This window comes from Tympanuchus pallidicinctus, unplaced genomic scaffold (assembly GCF_026119805.1).
Source record: "Tympanuchus pallidicinctus isolate F22 unplaced genomic scaffold, pur_lepc_1.0 scaffold2, whole genome shotgun sequence".
NCBI classification, from domain to species: Eukaryota; Metazoa; Chordata; class Aves; order Galliformes; family Phasianidae; genus Tympanuchus; species Tympanuchus pallidicinctus.
In genome coordinates this window covers 10793480-10806705 of record NW_026294721.1, presented here as the reverse complement: position 1 = coordinate 10806705, position 13226 = coordinate 10793480, and the positions used below count along the sequence as shown (strand labels likewise).

Below are 13226 nucleotides of genomic sequence, written 5' to 3'. Positions count from 1 at the left end.
CAGCTCTGATGAACCCACTTCATCCACGAGGACGAAAGTTTCGCAGCTCCTGACAGCAGCTCTCAACGGCAACCTTTCTATCCACACGGGCTCCCCGAATCCGCTCTGTTTGCACACCGCGCCCTTGGAGCCGCCGAGCCCTACTGCGGGCCCGCACCCGCTGACGCTCGGTCGTTCTCCCCACTTCCCTCTCCTCCGCATTCCATCCCTGTGCTCTTCCCGCCCCTTTTCTCCTCAGGCGCCCGGCTGCTCCCCCGGCGGGCGGGGCCGTAGCGCACAGCCCGGCCAAAGGGACGCTTCTCTCCCGCCTTCCCGCCCGCTCCCTTCGCGTCCCGCCTGCCGCTCCTCTCACCCCCGCGCTCAGGCGGCGGGATCCGGGTCGCCCTCTGGGCGGAAGGATATGGGGCGGGGCCTGCGGCGCGGTCCGCCGGGGCGCTGAGTCCTGTTGCCGGGTGACGGAACGGCCGCCTCCCCCCCCCCCCCCCTTCCCTCCCTTCTCCCCACCCTCCCCGTGGCGCTGGGAGCCGCCGCCGCCGCCGGTTTACGTAACGCCTCCCGGGGCAGGTCCCGGCTCCGTCCCGCCCGCCTCACTCGGGGACGGCCGCAGCGGGACGGAGTCCGCCGCCTCCTCCGGCTGCCAGAGGCCCCGGGGCCCCGCGCCGCCACGGCAGGTAAAGCCCGGGTAGAGCGGCGGGAGGGGCGGCACCGGGGCTGCGGGAGGACGGGGCCGGGGCCTCCGTTCCCGCCGCCGCGCCGAGGGCCGGGCCGGGGCGGCCTGCCTCGCTCCCTCCCCGCGCCGGCGGCACGGCTAGAGGAGGAGCCGTGGGGCCGGGCGGCGGGAGGACGGCTTTCCCGGGCCGGGCGGGGGGAAGCGCGGACTGGAAGCGGCGGGAGGGGAGAGAGGGGCCGGCCGGGGGGTGACGGCGGGCGCCGGCAGCGGGCAGGGCCGGGAGGCGGGGCCGGGGGCCCGGCCGGGGCGTCCCGGTGGGAGCAGCTGGCCGCCCCGGCACCGCCCGCGGCGCTCTGCTCCGACCCGCGGGGTCCCGGCGCCGGGTGAGGGCCGGGGGGAGTCGCGCCGCGGGCCGGGCGCGCCCGGAGGGGGACAGGCGGAGGGCGGGCGGCGCGGCTCGCAGGCGGGCGGCGGGGAGAGCCGAAGCTCTGGCGGCCGTGACGGCGCAGCGCGGGCCCCGCCGTGACCTTTCGGCCGCGCACCGCCGGCGCTGAGCAGCACAGTGGGGCTGAGCGCTGCGGCTCGGGGCGGTGCGGGCAGCGGAGCAGGGTTAAGGCGGGAGGCGGCCGGCGGGACTCGGGCCCGCTTCTTTTTTTTTTTTTTTTTTTTCTTTTTTTTTCCGCCCCTCTTTCCTTCCCCTCCCGCAGCATTGTCCTTTAGGGGCCTATCGAAGGCGAAAGGCGGACAGAAAGGCTCGGGCTGCCGCCGGCGGGGGGCGGGGCTCGGCTGACGGCGGAGTGACGGCAGCGGTGTCCTATGGCCACGCGGGGCGGGCCCGGCAGGGCCGCAGCCGCTGGCGGGCGGCGGGCGGGGCGGGGGCCAAGGTTTGCCGAAGGTTACGGCTGGATGCAGAAGCGGCGCGGCCGAGCCCCCGCCCGCCGGAGCGGAGCCGGCTTCCCGCTGGCCGCGCTTCCCAAAACGTGGTTGAGCGCGGCCGGCGGCCGAAACTTTGAGAGAAGTGGGAGCGCGGCGTGCTCCGCCGGTTTGTCTTTGTTTTAATCGCGCGTTGCGGTACCCGGCACCCTTCATCTGAAGGGTGAGGACGGTGCGGTTTGTCCTCTGAAGAGAAGGCGTTCCGATGTTCCCGTGCTTTTCGTGTGTCGGGTTGTAGCTGATAGGACCGGAGCTGAGGACGCTGCGGTGCGCGCGGCAGGTTTTCCTGCCGGCCCTTGGAAGTGCTGTGCTTTATGTCCTTCTTCCACACGTCCGACTTCAGTGTCGCTGTGATGAAGAGGAAATTGCAGCTCAAGTTGGGTGTCCTGGCTGTCAAAAGTCATGTCAAAATTACTCACTGAGCTCACAGTGGGTAATTGCATGAAGTAGACTATTTCACCACAGCACCCAAGCCCAACCAGTGCAGGCTGTTTGTGGTCCCTGCCCGTCTGAAATGGCCTTTTTCTAATGTGTTGTTGAAGACAAAAATATTCCTTATAAAAGTAAATGACATGTAACTTGATCGTTACTTGATGTGTAACTCTACAGATTTTATTTTGTGCTAATCCTCCATCTGCTGCTCCTTGTCAGTATGGATGTGCTAAAATGGTAGTGTACAACCCTTCCCTTGCAATTAATAAAGTGTGCTGTGTATGCATCAAAATCCCCAATCTCCGGCAAAGAGATGTAAGAGAGGAAGTAGGTAACATGAACGAAGACAAGCAGTGCCTTGTACATTTGTAATGTCCTTCATGTTCCAAGAATTTTAGGGGAAATCCTGCTTTAAACTCTCAATGGAAAACCTCAGCAGTTGCTGTCCCTGCCCGCTGTGTGTAGCAGGTGTTCCTGTGCTGACAGCAATGGAACTTAATCTCAGTTTGTCTGTTTTGTGCACCATTGGAGGTAATGATTGTTCCAGACCGCAGGTTCTGCAGATTGGCATTAGCTATGCGACCCTGCAGCCCTTCTGCTCATCGGCAGGTGAATCAGAAGGAAGGGGAGAACAGATTGATATGGGACCCCAGAGGAAAGACAGGAGGCCTTGAACATCTGTTACCTTAATATGCTGATTCCTTAGCCTGCAATCTGCACTGCTTTTCCTCTTTTTGCTATTCATTGCTCTTCCGAATAACAGAAATTCCATAGGAGTAAAATGATGTCAGCATTTTTCTCTGCTGCTTTGCTATGCATCCTAGCAGAAAGAGGGACAGAGTGGGATCTAGATACTGCTTATAATTTAGTGTCAGCTTCCCTACTTGCCCTTCCTGAGCACCTTGTTTCTAGGTGAATGAGGGCAGGGAAGGAAGCCAAGAGGTTGATTTTGTAATGGGTGCTGGTGAATCTTCAGTGAAAATTTACTGATTTTTAGGAATAGTATCGCAGAGCCCCAATAGGATTCCTGGCTATTTAGTTCAAACTGAGCAAAATCATCACCACTTCAGACCCTGCTTAAAGAAGCATACAGAAACGCATAATGATGGGTATTGAAAGTGGTATATGTTAAATGTCGCCTCTAAACCCGTATAATGATATAAATTCAAATGTATATACAATTCCAGGGCTTTCTGTAGATGATGTGAGAAAAAGACCCCCATTTCTATGTATTCCTTTGCAGCTCACTGCTTTTTTATTTTGCTTTTTTTCCTTCAGACATACATTGGTAGCACATCTTTCATACTTGTCTGATGGAGTGCTAATGTAAAGCCCCTAAAATTATGCAATGGTAATAACAACTAATGGCTGATAGCTATAGGTAATAACTTACTAATGTAAAGTGATGAGTAATAACATGTGGTGAAGCAGAGTGTGATGAGGACAGCAACACTTAGAACTCCTATAGGCTGAGAGGTAGCAGGGACTGTTCTGGTCACCTGCACTGCTGGTGGAGCTTGGAACACTAATGGGATCGTGGGAGCTCTTTCATATGCTCTTTTGATTGGGATTGTGCCTTCTGTGTTGTGGGGCAGAGACTGGAATCGTACAGTTCAGCTCAAGAGCAGTGCCAGGCTCATTGGTCGTTTGAATATCGGTATAGAAATGAGTTGTCTTTGCATTGTTTGCTTTGTGGTTGTTTTCCCAAGCTATTTTCTCAGTAATTCCGTGAGGCAAAACAAACACATTCAAATGAATGTTTGAGTGTTCAGTTGCATTTTAGTGTATAGTTAAAAAGAAAATTGGCTACTGTGAAGAAAAGCGTGTTTTTAAATTTGGAGTTCATTTACCCAACCTCTTGTTAGGCAGAAATACCAGGTAACTGTGAGACTTCTGGAGTGTTCAGTAGGAAGAGATCTATACCAGCAGTGACCTCTTCTGTTACTGGAGAGGTTGTTGTAGTTTCCCAGCAGCTGGTTGGGCACGTTTGGATGCTGAGTGGTGGGATGTGTGCTTTATCATCGAGCTGTTTTCAGCATTCAGTAGTGTTCAGTAAGAAGGTTCTCCTTTCACAAAGCTCTCACTAAAAGCTCCTCCTCTAGCTGCCTTGTAAGTTATGAAATTGTAGTTTTTAACCTATTTCCTTTATAATTTCATGTCCAGTTATCTGGATTTAATCACAGAAATGTTCTTCTCAGGGATTCTGCTCCTAACTGAGCTGCTGCACGACTGCTTTGGCATCTGTTTGTCCTTCCAGGAGTTTTACTTCTCACTCAGTAGTGTGGAAATTTAAATTTGAATTCATTTTTTAAAATTTCCTTTTTTTTTTTCCCTCGCTGAATTTAATTGAATTTAAATTCATTGTACCGTTGTGATATTATATGTGGTAGGTTAATTAGGTCCTGTGATGTGTAAGCATAGTCTGTATGCAGACTCACTGTAATAAATATAATTTTCAGTGTAATTTGGAAATGATTACATTGCTCATTTTAGTGATGTGCTGTCGCGAGGAGGAAGTTTCAAGTCTGCAGTCGATGCCAACTTTGCTCATGTCTGTAACCTTTTGGGCCTTATTCTAGAAAGGATCACAGGTGAAAATTTGTAGTCTGAAGAAAAAATCCCCTCCTTACCCCACAGACACCTTATAAATTGTAACAGGGATAAGATATGAATGTTGTTTTATGTGAAAGAAGCAAAAGAAGGTGGTCCAGCAGCTGAACCTGCTGCTCTGTCAGCTGCGTCACGGCGTGGATGGAAGCACAGCGTTCCGTTTGGTTGTGCCTGTGTTTCACATGCTGTATGGAAAGGAAGAGTGGTTGTGCTGTTCATATATTATGAAACTGTGTGGGGGCTCTTTTGGTGGTGGTTTTTGAGATTTGGTTAGAGGAGAGTTTGGTTGCGGAAGAATTCCAAAGAGAACTGCAGTTACGCTGCAGGAAAGATTTTGTGTCCTGTTAAAGGAAGTCTGGAGATGAGAGTGAGAGATCAGGGGCTCGCTGAAAGCAGGGGAAATAAAGCACGCTTTCATAAAACTGTGTCGTTTTAGCATCAGAACAGCAGAGCTCAGCTGCAAGATACCCTCTGCAAGGTTATTCCAGGTAATGTTAGCTCAGCCAAGATTTGGATTGAGATAATCTTTAACGGCAAAGTGGCGACACATACCAAAACATACACAGAGTGATTAAAGGCATTTTTGGAGGGATGTGTCATATATGCTTTTTAAGAAAATAGTTTTGTTAGCCTTAAGGGAAAAGGCTGCTTGAAGCATCAGTAATGAAAAAATAGGTAATGCGTGTTGCTGCTACTGAGTGAGTAATTAATTCTCAGTAAATCCTTGTGACACTGTACGGAGTTATTACAAACTTGAAACAAATGTGAGGACTCTGGCTGAGTGGGAGCACAAGGCTCGCGCCGTGCGTTGAGCTGGGGGAGCTGGAGGATGTTGGCAGGAATGGGGCAGGCTTCAGCGACTTGTCTGACTGACAGCTTTGCTTAGGAAGGTGAAGGAATGATTTGTGCTTTTTCATGGTATTTTCTGCTTGAAGATTTTGAGCTGGCAACTGTTACTAATTAGCTAAAGGTTGCTGCTCTGTGACTTCCTATTTTCCTGCCTCTGTCTTCTGGGTTAGAAGTTCACTGCCGTGTAGTTGAGTTCAGCAGCGAAGCAAAGCTCCCTGTAGGAGTTCTGGGTTTTGTTTGGTCAGAGTTTTCATTACCGCTTTACTGGAGTCACGTTGAGTTGTGTGGGGTCACACAGGAGTTGTTCTGACTAGCTATTAGTTTATTATCTTTTCGTATTTATGTAGTTCTGCTTCTTTTCACCAGCTTCTTTGAACAGCGTATCTTATCAGCTGGAGAGAAACCTCAGAGTTCCAGTTTTCAGTAACTTGGTTCTTGAGCTGTGAAGGAAATAACTTGGCTAACAGTCCTACAACTTCCAGGAAGAGAAGTAGCATAGTGCTGACCTGCTATTTCCAGCTACCATTGGAAGTAGCAAATATTTGGTTTTTAAAAGCAATGTATTAACCTGTCCTACCTGCTTAGTTTGTACGCTTTTATTTTCAATAATAATTTTCTTTTGATAAAGAGATACTGAAAAGGCTGTGTGGTCATACAAGTCTCTTTGTCTTTTAAGCCCTTCGTGGGGCTATTTTTAAGCTTTTCAAAAGGACAGTAACTGACCATTTGAGTCACAGATCCGCTATAGAAAACCTCAGCCAAATACAGAAAACTTCAATACGAAGCATTCACGGAAGAGCCACGTCCATGTTAATGAAATAGAATGTATAGTGTGTCCATTTACTGTGGAGGAATTTATATATAGCCAAATGATTAACTTTAATAGTATAAATAGCTGGAGAAATGCCTTTACCTTTAAATGGACAGTAATTATTGCATGTCTGGAATACAGAATTAATTCTGCATTCCTCCTGAGCTGAAAGATGCAAAGTGTGCCCAAGAATAAATTCTATATTAGTTGAATTAAATGCTGTACAGTTGCATGAATGTGCAATGAATGAACTGTGGGCTATTTAATGCAGTGGTGCTCTGACTGATGGGAAGGGCAACTCAGTATTTTATCCTGGTGATCCCTTTGGCTGCCCGTGCTGCAGGAGGCAGGAAGCGCCTGTCTGTGTTGGTGCTGAGGCTGTGACACTGCAGGTAAGGCTGTGTCAGCTTGGTGCTTATGGGAGCCATTACCCTGCTCCTTGGAGGGGGGCAGTGAGCTGCTCGCAGAGTGTATGGAACCTCCTTCTCTAGAGGTATTCAGAACCCACCTGGATGCTTTCCCTGTACTGTAGGGACCCTGCTTGTCAGGGGGATTGGACTAGATGGTCTCCAGAGGTTCTTTCAGTCCCTACAGACTTGTCATTCTGTGGGTTGAACTCTGACAAGGAGCTGTTGTAACAGAGAGCTCAAGCTACTCCAGGAGTTGGACAAATGCAAGGCATCAGGAGGGCAGGAAGTGGAGTGATTCAACAGTAGGTCCTCTGTCTGATGTTTCCATTATTTGACTGTGTCCTCCCTGTCTGCACTGTAAAGCCCTGCCTGTGTTTTAGGTGAGAGAAAAATTAGTAAATCTATTGGGATGCAGATGTCATATGCCACAAGTCCTGAAGATAAACGTCCCAGTGAGCTTAGAGCATGTGTTCTTTGTGGTCTTTGCTATGTATGGTTTGTAGTAACGTAATAACGTATAAAGTAAAGTAGTTGTTTTCTTTTCCAAAGAAAGAGTTGCTGAGGAATGGTGATTGATGGTAATCAGTGGCATGCCATCTGTTGCTTTTGTATGTGTATGTAGGAAAAGATACAGCTCCTGATAAATTGTGTCTGTAAAAAAAAATTCTCATGGGACTGAATAAAAACGATGGATGAGGTCTCCTCTTCGAGGTTACAGCCAGAGGGTTCTCACAGCCCCTCTCAGCCCCCTAGTGATCCATCCAAGTGTTCCATTTGTGTAATGGGTGCGAGAGGGTGAGATGTTCATCTCTGACTTTGCTCTGGTATGCTGATGGGATCTGCAACTTCAGATTGAAACACTTAAATCATACTGACATCTTCATTGGCAGAAAGAAATGAAACAGAACAGTCTGAAACCTGATGGTGGTATGATACCAAAGTAATAGCAATGTCTGGGGAGTTATGTGAAGTATGACTTGAGGCGCTGTCTGCTTTTTGGAGGCATTGCATATATACCTTCTTCTGAATTAGCACCCAGTTTTTCTTGGATTTGCCATGCTTGGCTGATCCACTGTGTTCCAGGCTAGTAGCAGTGCAGCGCTTCCCCCTGCGTCACCACGATCTACAGCAACTGGAATTTGTCGTCTCCAGGCTGCTGTGGCTCTGGTCTGCTTGTTTTAAAGCCAAGTGTGCTGAGTTGCAATGTCATTTCCTCGCCTACACCTGTTGTGGAGACTTTGTGGCAACAAAAGTTGGTGGTTTTTTTGTGTTTGTTGGAAACTGACCCACCAAAAAAAAAAGGCACCGAAAGTGACTTTTTACCATTTGGAACAAACTGGTTCTTAAGTTCACTTTTAATGTGGGAAGCAGTTGAGTTCCTTGCCGTTAGACACCGAGGTGTATTTCAAAGCTTATTAAAAATTCTGATTTCTGAGTTGGGTGATGAGTGTACATTTTTCTTTTTTTTCAATTAGGATTTAAAGAATCTCATAGTCTTGTTTAAACAAGAACCAGTGAGTTCAAGCACCAGCTTTAAGCAAGCTTTAAATTTAGTGCCAAATTCAGTCCTGGACAGTAACAAATTAAATGGGGGAAAAAAGGACATTGTCACAACGGCGTACCTCCCTCACTGTTGTGAATAGAGTCGTTAGGATTGCGTTGGTAGGTGCATAACCCTGTTTGGACAAATTCTTCCTGGATCAATGCAGATGTTTCTGTTGTTAATGACAGCTGGGCGTTTGAAATCAGTGAAGCAGTGTTTTCAATCGTGTAGGTTCAGACCATCTATAAATATCTTCTGGTTGGTTAAATCTAATCTCTGCGTGAAGGTGTTTTCAGAAGTTGTGAGGAGTACTGGAGCGTTGGAGTTAGGACAGTTTGGGCTTACAGGTTCGTGGTACCTGACCTTGTCTGGTACAGCCACACAACCAAAGCTTCACAAATTGTTTTATTTGTCAAGTGTGTGAGTGTTGTCTGAATTGCTCTGGACTCCCTTAAGTTTGTGGGAATGAAGATAGTGATGATGTGCTGCAAATGAAGTGCCTGCTCTTGGATTTTTTGAATGTCTTTTGATGTTGAATTTTGATTTTCCTGAAACAGTTTCCTCAGTGATGCTATAAAATACTACCATCTTGAAGATCAAATTTGCTCACTAAATAGAGACAACTGTTGAAATAGGTTTTACAAAACTTGTCAACTGATAGAGTTCCTGAAATTCTTATTATATAAAGAACCACTTCCTAGTGGTTGTCCACCATCTAGAGATACTTCTTGCAAGTCTGCTGTACATAATAGGAACACTTCCGAAAGAGCCTTCTTGTGAAGCCACTTTCAGACCTTGTACCTCTGTAAAGTGATGAAGTTTTGATATGTGGTGGACACAGTGTGCTGTGACTGTTCTTAACAGCGCTTGCAGGTTTTCCTGCTGGGTCATGCTTTTCTCTCTTGCTTTTTTCAAACTTACATACTGTACATCTTATGTTACACGTTTATTTTGAGGAAGCAGAGAATATTCTGGTGAGCAAGGGCACTGGGATCTCGGTTATGCAGCTGAACCTGGTGCAGGTGCATCCCTGCTGCTTCTGCAGCTCATCAGTAATTGCTCCCCAGAGCTCACTTTTTGCTTTGCTCTTTGGCAGGATTGGTGTTCTGACATCCTGTAACAAAGTCCATGTATGTTAATAATGTGCAGCTCTGTGAGCTGTTCAGCTAATTGAACTCCTCAGCTACTTTTTTTCTTGAGTGTTGTTCTTGTATTATGGTGAACATGAATGTTTTATGAGAACAACTGTACTGCTTCAGACAAAGGCTTTGTCAAATCCAGTACTCGTCTGCATCAGCATCTGTAAGTGAGCTGTTACAGAGGAACAGGGAAAGTACATGTGATACTTCTTTCAGATTGCCCCCAGCCCCTCACTATTTTCTGCCTAGGGGATCTTCTTAACCTGATATGTTTTGCCTTGTTGGAAACTTTCAAAGGATCTCTCCTGTTCAATTGCTTTTGAAGCACATCTGAATATGAAAATATATATATTCTGTGTTTTCAGTATCTTTTAACAAGGAATTCGTGATCCCCGTTTTATAAAGCTTTGTATGTAACCCATGTTAAAAAAACCAACACAAAACCAAACAACAGTGCATTGAGCAATCCCTGTCCATGGAGAGGCACGTCTGTTTTGATATTACAGGAGCAAAGTTCTGTGCAGCTGTTGCAGATAATGCCAGTGGGCAGCTAACAGCAGGCAGCCGCTTGCTCGCTTTCACCCAGCAGGGTGGGGAAGAGGATCAAAATGGTAGAGAGAAAGCTGCATGTGAAAGCAAAGCAAAAGAATTTGCAACTTCCCACTGAAAATGTGCTTCTCTCCACCATCTTTCCCCCAGCTTTTACTGCAGGGAACAACATGGTACGAGACATCCCTGCAGCCATCTGTGGCCAGCTGCCCTGGCTTTTTGTAGTCCTGTTCTCCTTGCTGGCAGCCTGGCAGCCTGAGAAAGAGGGGGCCTTGATGTGGAGTGAGCACTGCTTGGTGATGGCCTGGACGTCCCTGCATTATCAAAGCTGGTTTGCTTGCAAAGCCAAAGCACAGCAGGATACATTCTGCTCTGAAGAAAATTAATTCTATCCCAGCCCAAACCAATGCAATCTTCACTCCATACTCTACTCACACTATCCAACATGCTCTCATTAATCACCACCCCTCTTCCAGCCTTTTCATTTATATACAGACTTTCCCTTGTCTGTGCACTGCCCCTGTACAATGTCCGTGAGGTGTTGGTGGAGTTCACGTAGCTCCTGGCTTGGCTTCTGCCTGTGTGGCAGTTGCTCAGAGCAGGAGGGCAGTGTGCTGCATGGGTTTTGGGGCACTGAAGGCAGCTCATGTCAGGGCACTGCTGCACCTGCATTGCTGCACTGGATGTTCATCCTCCATCAATTTGGGTGGTTCCTGTAAGGATCCCTTTAAGGAACAGCTCAAATCACAGATACATCAGTTGAAGGTATATCCATTATAGCAGTGTATAAGTGTGCAGTGAAGCAGATGACTTTGGTTTTGTACTGTGGTTCTGTCTTTTGACTGCTGCAGGGTTTAAACTTGCAGTTTCATGAAACTTCTAACATACTGCTTAGGAACTAGATCCTGGAATCAGCTCAGAACTATTGTTTTATATGAGGAACTTAGTATTGATAGCACGGAATTACTATTCCTGCGTCATTTCCAGTCTCTCTACACTGAATTTTGTTTGCCTTTTCATTGCTCAGTCACTGTGTTTCATAAGCATCTTCTGCATTTTTCTCTTACTCTGTTTGCTGTCCCTGCTGGCTTGCTGCAATTCCTTGTCTTCAGCACTGTGTCATGTATCCCACCTTCCAGATCCCTTATAGATTTGTGAAGTGATGCAGTTCCTAGAGAACTGTGCTGATAACTTTCCCTGTGTTGTTTTGATTTTATCCGTGCTCTTTTTATTTGCTGAGAAGGAAGAATCTTAGAATGGCCTGTGTTGAAAAGGACCGCAATGATCACCTGGTTTCAACCTCCCTGCTACGTGCAGGATTGCCGACCACCAGACCAGGCTGCCTGGAGCCACATCCAGCCGGGCCTTGAATGCCTCTAGGGATGGGGCATCCACAACCTCCTTGGGCAACCTGTTCCAGTGCCTCACCACCCTCAGAGTGAAGAAAATGAGGCTTACAGGGTAGCTCTTGAATTCTTTGAGTAATTCCATTAAGCTTTGATGCAGGATTAGCAGCTTCAGGTTTTCCTTTGGATAAGCATTATGAAAATAAGCAAGCAGATTTTTCAAGAGAAGCATCCTGCAGTGACATCCCTGCGCTGTGTCCTGTCCCAGGTGGGTTCCCACTTGGCTGAGTTACGGTAGAACCAGAGCAGGACGGCGGCCTGGGTAGACATCAGACAACTGTAAAATATCTACCCATTGGAAACAAGCTTGTACTGCCCTTCTGATAAAACTTCTTAAAAAGAGAAAACCTGTATCTATCAGGAAGTCAATTCACAGAGCTGCTTGTACACTTCTTTCTTAAAGTGCTCCTTTGATTCCTGACAGATGCTTTAATCTGTGTTTGCTGTAATGCAGAGGCGCTTCTGGGGCTCTGTGGTAGGAATGGACTGAAATGGAATGGAGGCAGAGGTTTGTTTGCAATGCAGACATTATCAGTATTTTTTGTTCTATTGCATTCAGTGCCTTAGTCATGAGTCAAATCTCTGCTCTGCTGTTTGTTGTACAACACCACCAAACATCACCAACACATGAAAAGATTGTTCCTGCTCTGAGAATTACAGAGCCAAATTTCTCTGGTCGTCAAGGAATGTGATTAAAAAACAACAACTTCTTCTGAATTCACATGTCTTTTAAGTGCCATGTGAAATTTATTAAGGACACAGATGCCATTGTTTGCTGCAGTCTAAATAGGCTTTGTTTCAGGGCTGTGACAGTGCCCTCCCCAGTGTGTGGCCCATTGGTTTGCGTATTAAGGATTTGTTGAGGCTTTTCACTGAAAGAGGCAAAACAAATAGTGGTAAAATTGCTGATTTTTCCATAATGCATATGAGAAATTTTGAACTTTTATTGCCATCTGTGACTGTGCTTTTGATCCTTGGTTTTCTGGAGGGGACTGAAAGATGCTAATGTGGATACTTATGTTATTGACCACACAGTAACATTTTCACTTCTGATTTATAGTAAATAGGATTCACTGGTTTTTGCTACATGCAGTTGTCATGGAGAGGAAAGATTGCTTGTTTGTTTTTAATAAAACCACTCTGCTACTTCTAAAAGGTGTCCTGGTTAAAAATGTGTGGACTTGTATATCCACATTTATAAGCAGTAAGAATGCTGTGATTGCTTCGTCGTGCATTGAGAAATTGTCTTATGTCATCAAAGATTGTAGCAGAAAGGCCCACACCTTTAGAAAATGAGAAATTTTAATTGTAAACTATGTAATACACTGGCGTATTTTACAGAATATTAGTGGAAATGTATGAAACAGCTCTAAAGACAACTGCTGTGTGACAGTGTTTGTTCCAGTTGTTATTGTACAGTGTTGGGCAGAACGGTGCATTGGAGGCACAGATGTGGAGGTTGTCCCTGCTTGGAATTGAAGGATTGAAAGAGACGACCTGTAGCTTTATTGAGGAACTGCTTCTCTGCAGTAGTTGTACAGTAGTTTGTGAAGAACAACTTGGTGGCTTGGGAGCCTTTATTTGCAGATCATGTAAAGAAATAATTATTAGTTTCCTATTTCCTTTAATATATAGATCCTCTAATTTTTGTTCCTTTGGAGTGTAGTCTCCTATGTTGTGGGTTTAAGCCTGCAGACAGCTTGATTGCTTTTTGAGTTACCTTTTGATAGTGTACAAGGAGCAGTCTGTTGTGCTTTGGTTTACCTGAAAGGACAGTAATGAAGTATGTGGTTGGTTTGCTCTCTCTGCTGGTAGTCTGGTAAAAGCACTTACATATACTGGTACTTTCTGGGTAGGTTTGTATCAGCTTAAAT

At 46.8% G+C, this 13226-nt stretch overlaps 1 protein-coding gene across 1 annotated transcript in view; it reads left to right on the top strand.

Moving 5' to 3' along the window:
- The first annotated feature begins 514 nt into the window (after nt 1-514).
- KIAA0232 (KIAA0232 ortholog) overlaps nt 515-13226 on the top strand; it is a 61952-nt gene continuing 49240 nt past the window's right edge. The window contains exon 1 of the mRNA XM_052681528.1: nt 515-671. The gene's annotated coding sequence lies outside the window, so the exon portion shown is untranslated. The remainder of the gene's footprint in view (nt 672-13226) is intronic.